Source organism: Mustelus asterias, chromosome 15 (assembly GCF_964213995.1).
Source record: "Mustelus asterias chromosome 15, sMusAst1.hap1.1, whole genome shotgun sequence".
NCBI lineage: Eukaryota > Metazoa > Chordata > Chondrichthyes > Carcharhiniformes > Triakidae > Mustelus > Mustelus asterias.
The window spans coordinates 30,346,787-30,358,283 of NC_135815.1; positions in this window are offsets into that span (position 1 = coordinate 30,346,787).

The following is an 11,497-nucleotide window of genomic DNA, read 5'->3' on the forward strand; positions in this document are numbered from 1 at the left end:
TACCGAAGATAATGGAAGGTGACTATGGTTATTGGAGGCTATTTATCTCAGTTACAGGATATCGCTGCAGGAGTTCCTTGCCGTGTCCTCAGTTCAGCTGCTTCATCAATGGCCTTCCCATCATAGGAAGAAGTCTCACAACACCAGGTTAAAGTCCAACAGGTTTATTTGGTAGCAAATACCGTAAGCTTTCGGAGCGCTGCTCCTTCGAGGAGCAGCGCTCCGAAAGCTTATGGTATTTGCTACCAAATAAACCTGTTGGACTTTAACCAGGTGTTGTGAGACTTCTTACTGTGTTCACCCCAGTCCAACGCCGGCATCTCCACATCATGGCTCCCATCATAGGGTCAGAGGTAGAAATGTTTGCTGATGATTGCGCAATGTTCAGCACCATTTGTGACTCCTCAGACACTGAAGCAGTCCATTCCCATATACAGCAAGACATGGACAACATTCAGACTTGGGCTAATAAGTGGCACAAGTGCAAGGCAATGACCATTTCCAGCAAGACAGAATCTGACAGGCGTCCCATGACATTCAATGGCATAACCATACATACAACTACTGTGGCTACAAGAACAGGTCCGAGGCTCGGAATCCTGTGGACAGTAACTCACCTCCTGACTCCCCAAAGCCTGTTTACCAACTGCAAGGCACAAGTCAGGAGTGTGATGGAACACTCTCGGACGAGTGCGGCTCCAACAACAAGCATAACAACTTCCAGGAGAAAACAGCCTGTTTGATTGGCATCCCATCCATTAACTTAAACACTCACCCCCTCCAATGCAGAGTGGTGGCAGCGTATACCATCTATAAGGTGCACTCAGGGTGATAGTTCTGTGCATTGCTCCAGTGTTTGTTACTTTTGGAAGTTAGGGGCCTTTCCAGATTGGAACTCTGTCCTTGCTGTTTTCAGAACAGGAGCTGTGATTGAGAACAGCTAGACATACAATTACCACCTTCCCGACGGTATTGAATAAGAAGTTGTGTAGAATTTTCTCAGGCAGTAGGTTGGAGGTGAACAGGCTGGGAGAGTTTGGAAAAATGACATCATAGCAGGATCCAATGGTCCTCTTGCAACTTTCCCAGGGGTGAGTTGTGAGTGAAGCAGGGTACTCATGGGACTGGTGGAAAGACTATTTTAAGCATGAATTCCCTCATTCCCAACTGTGCTTTGTCTGTGTACAGTCTCCAGAGGTTCTGACACATGCACGCACATTTCCTGTTTCACAACATCCACCCACTCCCTCCCCACCCCCCACCCCACCCCTACCCTCTCCCAAGGTTCAGTATCTGTGCCTAGTTGAGCAGGGCTGGGAGTGTCCTCCGCCCTTCAACAGGGACTCTCCGCTGATGTCTCTGCCTCTGCTGCTCACACGTGATGGCGTATGCTGCCCGGAGAGGTGAGCCAGCGAGGTGAATGTTACAGTGATGGCAGATGGTGCATATGACGGTGCATCTTCAGACCGCAGCTCCTTCTCCGAGGACGCCTCGGGATCCTCTCACACCCAGGGATGAGTCATGTGAAGCGGGAGGACAGCCTTTCCGTTACTTGCATCCGCGATCCTGACCGTTTTCCTCTCAGCAGTGCTGCCAAAGCGAGTGGCCCCTTTAAACAGAGGTCCTCTGTTGTTGCATTAAGCAATTGCCCGCCCATGGGGTTTGGTTGGGGAACCCAGAGGTGGGCTGTTAAATGGTTTGCTCTGGGAAAGAGCAACCATGAAGTGTGAGCACCGAGGGGTCAGATTTCTGATGTGGATACATTCCTGCAATTGCAGCAGGGACTAAAATGTTAAGATGCCTCCCATGGTGGAATCAAACACTGGCATATTTCAATGAAGGCAGAGAAAAGCACATCTTCCAAATTCACAGCAGTGACAGCTGTCCAGAAAGTGTTCTTTGATTTGATTTGATTTATTATTGTCACATGTATTGGTATGAAGTGAGAAGTATTGTTTCTTGCGCGCTATACAGACAAAGCATACCCTTCATAGAGAAGGAAAGGAGAGGGTGCAGAATGTAGTGTTACAGTCATAGCTAGGGTGCAGGGAAAGATGGGCTTAATATAAGATAGGTCCATTCAAAAGTCTGACGGCAGCAAGGGAAGAAGCTGTTCTTGAGTCAGTTGGTACGTGACTTCAGACTTTCGTATCTTTTTCTCGACGGAAGGTGGAAGAGAGAATGTCCAGGGTGCGTGCGATCCTTGATTATGCTGGCTGCTTTTCCCCGAGGCAGCAGGAAATGTAGATGGGGCCAATGGATGGGAGGCTGATTTGCGTGATGGTTTGCGTACTTCATTGGCTTTAAGCCATCCAGTGGTCGTGATGAGGGCTAGGTAAGAGCAAGTCTATTTGTTCGCTGAAGCGTTGCCTATAAATGAGTTTTCAATACAACATTCAGACTTGGGCTAATAAGTGGCACAAGTGCAAGGCAATGACCATTTCCAGCAAGACAGAATCTGACAGGCGTCCCTTGACATTCAATGGACAACATTCAATACAATTTTCAACATGTAGCACTGCAAGCAAGGCATTGGAGTGTGGCTCTGAAGTGGGAACACTTGGTCCACTTGCTGTTTGGATGGTTGCATGCAGCTTCACAGTTATTCTCAGCCAAGGAACCTCATCCATACATAGATGAGGTACCTTTTTGCCAGTAAAATGAGCAGACAAATTACAGCATTCTTAAGAGAAGAGCATCCTGTCCATCAGCCACAAATCCCAGAAACTGAACTGCCCTTTCTGTTCCTCTCTATATTTCTCAAGAGTGGAAACTTTCCATTGGCCACATTACCACACCTGGACCATTTAATGGATCATATGGAAAAATGCAGGCTGCGTGAAATGATTACATCAAGCTGCCACATGGGAGCGCAGATCCTGTGATCTGATTAATGTGGATTTTCCCTAATTTTATCTCGTCGTTTCCAAAAACATGCCTCGATTTTTGCAAGAACCATCTGCAGGATTTAAACACAATCAAAAACACTCTGTAATTGCAGCTAAATGATTGCAGGTCGGCTCATTATTAATAATTACCATCATAGGAGAAACCAACTACGATACTCCGACATTTGGAATATATCTTTTATAATATATGTTTGGGAAACAAACACTTTTACAGGACACATGTTATTTCATCCAAATTTTATTGATGCAGCTAATCATGAAAACATACACATAATGAAGAATAAAGAACAAGCGTTCTAGAGAGGCAGTGTGGGTCAGCACAGGTTCCCCGTTGTGATACTTCCCTTCATCTGGCAAAAATATCCAGGGCTGCATTTTCATTTTGAGGATGGAAGCGGGACTATTTCTGGGTCGCCCAGACTGTCCTGAGGCATGGAGGGGGAAACGATTGCTCACTGGGATTTTGGTTGAGGTGTCTCTTTAAATGGCGTGGAGACAGTTTCATACCCAGTTAAGAGCAATGGGTGAGCTCTCGAAGCTAAAGAGTCAATCAGAGGCCTTCAAGCCTCAGAGAAGCATCCTGCCATAATAAAAGGTAAATAACTGGGAGGGTGCTTCAACAAGAAGGTGACCCCCCGCAGCCGTTTTTAAAATGTGGGGTGAAACACGCCAATCCCACCCACCCCACCTCCCTTCCTTCCTCCCTGAACTCCCAAACCCTTCTTGTCCAAGACCCTGGATTCGTCTCTCACAGATCCATTGGGCTCACATGCAGTTCGGCCGGGCCATCTGGCCCCCCCATCATAATATGCAGCCCCAAAGCACAACCAGACTGGGAGACAATGTAGGACTAGCAACCTTAGGGTTGTTGGCTGAAGGGAACTGGATGTGAACTAGTACAGAACTCAAGTATATGGAGAGTGGAAGGTGGGTGGCTGGCCAACACAGCACGGAAATAGATCAGCCTGGAGGTAACAAAGATATGGGCCAGGAATTTCCATTGGGGCATTGCCTGGAGGGGAAGGGGGAGCTTTTGTTGGGTAGGTTCGGGGTTGGGGGTTTCCCTGGGACGTGGGGGAGGCCCGTGCCTGTGCGGGTAGTCCCATGCCTGTGGGTGGGGGAGGGTTCATTTTTTTATCTTTACTGCAGCGTGCCAATCTCTTGAAAGCCAAGGTTGCTGACAGCTTGCGTGGGTAAAGCAGGGCAGCCGACGGGTCTCAAGAAGCTTTTTTTTAAATTAGTGTCACAAGTAGGCTTACATTAACACTGCAATGAAGTTACTGTGAAAATCCCCTAGTTGCCACGCTCCGGCGCCTGTTCGGGTACACTGATGGAGAATGTAGCACGGCCAACTCACCTAACCAGCACATCTTTCGGACTGTGGGAGGAAACCTGAGCACTCGGAGGAAACCCACGCAGACATGGGGAGAACGTGCAGACTCCACACAGACAGAGACCCAAGCCGGGAATCGAACCCGGGTCCCTGTCGCTGTGAGGCAGCAGTGCAGGAAAAGCTTTTCCCACCTGAGACAACACTTTGAACCAAAAGCGGAAAATCCGCCCATGGATCAGGCAGCGGTACGCATTTACTGCAATTAACAACTGGTGTGTGTGTGTGGAAGAGCGGGAGACGTGAGTATCTGACACAGCACTTGTACTTTCCAACAAGCAAAAAATATTTCTTGCTTATGGAAAGCAAGGGCATTGTTCTCTGTGTGTAATAACATACAGATCTGAAGCACAGTCCATTTCAATTTCAATGTAATGGGGTGAACCTCAGAGACCTGCTTTCAACCATTAAATACTTGTTGCTGCAAAGTAAAACCAGACATGGTCCTATTCCTGTAAATGATTGCGTTGTCTTTTATGTTGATATTTGTCTTAATATAAAACTAAATTAACTCCTTTCATCTCTGTGGGGCTGGTTTCTAACAATGAAGAGAAATAAAATTGTCGGCACTTTTGTGAACCTTATCAGGAAAGAAACTGAAACTGTTTTAGACGTACATTAAGTTGATAGTTATCTCCCATAAATCATTTGAAATTGAAATTTACAGGTCTGTAAAAAATTACAGACTTGTTTGGGTTATGTTGAAACTTAATAAATTCTTACATTCATTTTGGAGATGCCTGGAGCATCAGGAAAATAGCAAGTAATTTTTTTTGATCGGCTGTCTAGTAGGCCACGTGACGAGAAATATAAGCTGTTAAATACATATTGGTGACCAGAGTGCAGTACGTGACCAGGCCCTGAGGGCACCACCATTCCACTGTGGACTAACTGTCTCGCTGTCCCAATTGGCCAAGATCAATGATGGAGTTTTCCAGCCGTGTTCTCCCCAAAACTGGAAAATCCCACCTGAGGTCAACGCACCTTTCCACGGTCCGCCCCTCGCCTGCTATGATTCCCGTGGCGAGCAGAACGGGAAAATTCACCCTCAAGTGTTTTTTTTATTCATTCGTGGGACATGGGCGTCGCTGGCTGGCCAGCATTTATTGCCCATCCCTAGTTGCCCTTGAGCAGGTGGTGGTGAGCTGCCTTCTTGAAACGCTGCAGTGCTGTGTGTTGACCCACAATGCCGTTAGGGAGGGAATTCCAGGATTTTGACCCAGCGACTGTGAAGGAACAGCGATATAGTTCCAAATCAGGACAGTGAGTGTTTGGAGGGGAACTTCTAGCTGGTGGTGTTCTCATGTATCTGCTCTCCTTGTCCTTTTAGATGGAAGTGATTGTGGGTTTGGAAGGTGCTGTCTAAGGATCTTTGATGAATTTCTGCAGTGTATCTTGTAGATAGTACACACTGCTGCTGCTGTGGTGGAGGGAGTGGATGTTTGTGGATGTGATGCCAAACAAGTGGGTTGCTTTGGCCTGGATGGTGTCAAGCCTGTTGAGTGTTGTTGGAGTTGCACCCATCCAGGCAAGTGGGGAGTATTCCATCACACTCCTGACTTGTGTCTTATAGATGGTGGGCAGCATGAGATTAGGTATAATGCCTGTTTTTGTCAGCTTGGATCTGGTATGTCTCTTTTGAGGGGACAATGAATTGGGTTCAATTTGAATTTGAATTGGTTTTTTGGCACAAACAAGGAGATGGATTAAGGACTTGCCCTGTCCACGCTGCGCATTGGCTTTGTAACTCTGAGAAAGGAATAACATTTTTTAAAAAAGGATTGTCCAGCTGACCTTTCCCAAATTAGTACCTCTCGAAAGAGAAAATTCATCATGTTTACAGGTTAATAATACAGGTATTCCATTCCGCTGTTGCTTTGCTCAGGATTGTAGACAATCGCAGTGACTATTTCTGGATTGGCTTGGTTATTTTTTGATCATTATTAGGATTGGAAAACTGGAGCTCTTGACAATGGAATCAGAAGCTGATCTGCCGAGGGTCACTTGGCATTTCCAAGTTACTATCTCGAGCCTCTGGATTTTAATCACACACCGTGATTGCGACATGGTGGCAATTTGGTGGCACAGTGGCACAGTGTTCAGCACTGCTGCCTCACAGCTCCAGGGACCTGGATTTGATTCTCAGCTTGGATAACTGTCTGTGTGAAGTTTGCACATTCTCCCTGTGTCTGCATGAGTTCCCTCCAGGTGCCCTGGTTTCCTCCCACCGTCCAAAAGACGTGCTGGTTACGTGCATTGGCCATGCTAAATTGCCCCTTAGTGTCCCGGGATGGTAGGTTAGAGGGATTAGTGGGGTAAATATGTGGGGTTACGGGGATAGGGCCTGGGTGGGATTGTTGTCGGTGCCGACTCAATTGGCCGAATGGCCTCCTCCTGCACTGTAGGGTTTCTATGATCCTATGACCAGTTGCATAGCACTGAGCCCCAGCTAATTTCAAGACGGTGATACCAAACTTCCAGAAACAAGCAAACTGTCGGGTAGAATTCAGGAAACTACAAGAGGACATTGTCAGTGAGATTGGGGAGACAAGTGGCAGCTGCAGTTTGAAGATAGGAAAGTGGGAAGTAAAATACTTTGGAAAGGAGGATAAAAAAAGAGGTATCGAAAATTTCTCAAAACAGAGGAGGATCAAAGCAATCCAACCCAGCAGATATATCAATCCTTTAAAAGGCAGTCGAGAGGTTTAAAATAAAGTCACAACCTCAAGGTAGATTCACAACAAGGGAGGTTGAAAGAGTTAACCGAATGTGGAACTCTTTACCAGCAGTGATGATTAATGCTGATTCAATTATCCCATTCAAAAACATCCTGGCAATTTTATCAAGAAATACATTTAAAAAGAGGATTGATAACATATGGGGAAGAAAAGAGGAAGTGTATAAAACTCGTTGTATAAAACTAGCCTCTGCGAGAGGTCTAAATGCATGAGGGACCACAAAACTTCTTCAAAAGCAAAACACAGCAGATGTTGGAAATCTGAAATAAAAAAGGAAATTCTTAGCAGGCCTGGCAGTGGAAAGAGAAATAGAGTTAGTGTTTCAGGTTGGTGAGTTTGTGCCAGAAGTTACATGACTTATTCTTGTGTGTCTATATTTTTACCTTGGTGCAGTTAAGCAATCACGCAGAATTCACAGGAACATCCATTAATGAAGTAAACCTAATATGATTGTAGTTACATATTCTGGGATCAGGTTGCTAAGGTGTCAGTGGAACAAACCTACCCTATCTTATACAGGTAGCTCATCTGGATGGGCAGTGGTGTTCTATCATCCACCTTTAGGATGAGATGTTTAAACCAAGCCCTCATCAATTCTTTCAGGTGGACACATAAGAGGCATGTCAATGTCACGGTGATCCTGGTGCAGGCAATAATCACCAGGGCAGAGGGTAAAGACAGGAAAGGAATCTGTTCTCCGCCCTACTGAGACCAAGTAAACCTAAACAGAGCTTGTTGAAGGGGGAGGCAGGGATACCTAAAGAGGCACATTGGTTTTGGAAGCTGTCAGTTATTGAACATAGGGAGAGAGGTGAGTGTTATGTATGTCATTGGGCATATGACCCTTTAAGAGAGTGAGTCAGGTGATCAAGGACACCAGCTCCACCCTGGGTGAGGTTTGCTAGTCTTGTACTGATTGTGCTACTGTTACAACATTGTATACACCGTTCCTGTATGATTTACACCTCCTTACCTCATGGTCTCGTTATAGTCTGTAAGTAGACCTCAAACATAATAGTGGGTACACTGTGGAAGGCTAGTTATGGCTATGTCCAAAGCATCATCCTGGCCCTAAAAGAGGACTGCAGGACAAAGGGGGACTGTACACTTGGTGAGACGGTGCCCTTGGGGGAGGTTCTCCCAAAAAAGTTCCAAGTGCTGAATTCGCAGTAGAACTGGTGTAAACCATGATTGTTTTTTCAGTGGGAGTTCACACTTGAATCTCCCACACTCTGTGCAATGCAGAGATCACAATCGTGAATATCAGCAAAAGCTCAGGGGGGCGGGGCCTATTCACGCCGGAGTCTGACAGTTCCGGAACTCTGCGCATGTGCAGAGGCCCCGAACTGACAGACTGTAGTTTGCTGACCAGTCCGATCGCTGGCCAATGCCGGGACTCCCGACTCCCCCACGGCCCGATCGCAGTCCCCACGAGCATTCCCAGGCCAGCCCCGACCCCCACCCCGTCTAGGAGCGCCCTGGTCTCCAGCCCCTCCCCCAGCAGTGACAAACCCCTACCCCGGCAGATTCCCCCCCACCCCCACAGGAGGCAGAACCCCCGGCAGGCACCCCCACCCGCAGCCCACTACCCGCCCCGATCGCTGGCCTCCCTTTAGCCCCGATCGATCCCAATGCAGAGTGGCAGTGGGACCCCCTAGGTCCTGCCCCCAGTTGTCCCCATCTCTAGGGCCCTGCCTACAATAGGCTCCGCCCCCTTGGCACTGTCCCATGTCCAATGAGTACTGCCAAGGTGCCCCCTGGGCATGGGCACTTTGCCCCTTGGGGAAGGCCAGGGGCAAAGGCTGGAAGTGCCATGGTGCCCATGCCCAGGCGACATCACCCTCCTATCGCCCGACCTTCTGTGGGGCCTTGATTGTTCCCTCCCTTCACTCCAGCGGGGTTGGGCCGCTAGTTCCCCTGAAAGTGGGGAGCTAGTCTGAACTCCGCCGGAGTGAAGTTGTACTGGCGGGATGGGAGATGCTATCGGGCCCGGAGACTTCAGTCCAGGGCCCGATAATCACCTTTGAATAAGATTAAAAATAGATTTAAATGACTTATCTGCTGTTCCCACCGGTTTCCAGCGTGGTCCCGACTGCGTTGGATATCCGCCGCTGGGAGATGCGTGTGTGTTGGGAATGCATGCGCAAATCCCACGAATCGGGCAACATGCGATTCACTCAGCCCGCTGCAGATGGGGGAATCATCCTCCCCCCTTGACTCTGCGCAGGCAAAAGATATTGTAATGTGCCTTTAAGTAATAGCAGCATGGCATCACAAGAAGGGGAGTGTGGCATGTTTTCTAGTCTTAGTTTCACATTTGCTTTTGAGCACAGCGTATGCACAGAGGTCTGCTGCTGATATCTTCAAGCTTTCTACCATTGAATAAATCTTCTCATGCGCCTAGTCTAAATGAAGAAAAAAAAATGTGTTTACCCAATTCTTTAAGTGAAAACTGCAACTTTATGCTGCTAGAAATAGTCATAAACAGTTATGGCATTGCGGCACAGTGGATAGCACTGCTGCCTCACAGCTCCAGGGACCCGTGTTCGATCCCGGCCTCAGGTGACTGTATGGAGTTTACTCATTCTCCCATTGTCTGCGTGGGTTTCCTCCGAGTGCTCCAGTTTCCTCCCATAGTCCAAAGATGTGCAGGTTAGGTGGATTGGCCATGTTAAGTTGCGCCTTGGTGTCCAAAGATGAGTGGGTAGATTAGATGGGATTGTTAGATGGTAAACGTGTGGGGTTATGGGAATAGGATGGGGGAGAGGGCCTGGGTAAGATGGTCTGTCAGAGAGTCGCTGCAGACTTGATGGGCCGAATGGCCTCCTCCTGTACTGTAGGATTTCTATTCTATGTGACCCATGTTTAGCACTTTGCATTGTGTATAGCTAAAGTGAATGTAAGCAGCTGAATGGTGTACATTTAACTGCTTTCACCTGTGTGATCATTCACATGTGGTGATCTTTTCCTGGAGCTGGTTATAAACTCTCCTTATTGTAGCACCCCATGTGACCAATGACTCACTGCCTACCAGATGAGGTGTACAATCATGAACATTTGAGTTTGCCAGACATCCACATGGACTATTTGTTCAGTTCCCGTAGTCTGACTCAGCTGCTCATGATGTCCGCTTGTCTAGCCAGTTTCAAGTTTCATTTCCCTCAGAGTATTGTGTACTTTTTTTTTAATCCCTTGAAGCTTTTTCCCAGATGCTACTTAGCAGTTCAGAGAAAAAAAAAGCCATCCTTGCCGGCTGCATGTAAATCATTTCAGAATAGCCCAGTGAGTTGATATTTAACTCAGACTGGGATGGTCATTTTAACCGTGATGTGGAGATGCGGCGTTGGACTGGGGTAAACACAGTAAGAAGCCTCACAACACCAGGTTAAAGTCCAACAGGTTTATTTGGTAGCAAAAGCCCCTCGCTTTCGGAGCGCTGCCCCTTCATCAGGTGAGTGGGAGCTCTGTTCACAAACAGGGCATATAAAGACACAAACTCAATTTACAAGATAATGGTTGGAATGTGAGTTTTTACAGGTAATCAGGTAATTTTAACCAGGTTTTTATACTGCTTCCACACTGACTGAGCGGTGAGATGCAACACAAGCAAGGTGGAGACATCCCAAAACACAGATTATGACTGAACGCCTCGAAGAGGGCAGTGCCAGGGGGTGGACTCTCTGGGTAGCCCCATTGTGGGGAGTGGGTGGTTCCCATTATCTTTGTTGGGGAGCTGAGAGTTCCCCGTTGCTTGTGCTATAGGGGGTGAGGGGGGGGGGGGGTGGGGGGAGCAGCAATGCATGCCCAATTCCTGTAAGTTGGGGGGGGGGGGGGGTCTGTCATGTCAATTGGGGAGGGGGGACATTTACTTTCTGTGCTGTATGGCGCACCCTTTAAAGATGGCCCCCCCACCCAATCTCTATGGACCCGGCCTTGGTGGCTCTATCAGACCCTGTCTCACCAGAGTGACGGCGCGACACAGCACCCACTGAGTGCCAGAAAATCTGGTCTAAAAACTGCACCGTGCAGCTGGAGAGCTTTCAGTCAGAGTCTGACACTCTGGAAAAAATATGGGAAGATTCCGCCCATGGCATGCTCCCAAAGACAACAGGTAGAATCTTCTGGCCACGCTCGCCCCAAATCCGGAAAATCCAGCCTGAGGTCAACGACCTTTGAATGGTCTGCCCCATGCTCCCCACCCCTCTCCCCCCGCCCCCCCCCCCCCCCCCCCCCCGCCACCTGTTACACTCCCCCCCACCTGCTACAATTCTCATGGGGGGGTGGGACGGGAAGATTACGGTTATCATATGACAAAAACAAATAATCTGTTTTTATTTAGTAATGCGATGGTCGCAATACTAGGGATAATTCATCTGCTCTTTTCTTTTCAAAAAGCGCCATTAGACTGTTTTCAATCTACCTGAGAGAAGAGTTTAATGTTGTATCTGAGAGACAGCATC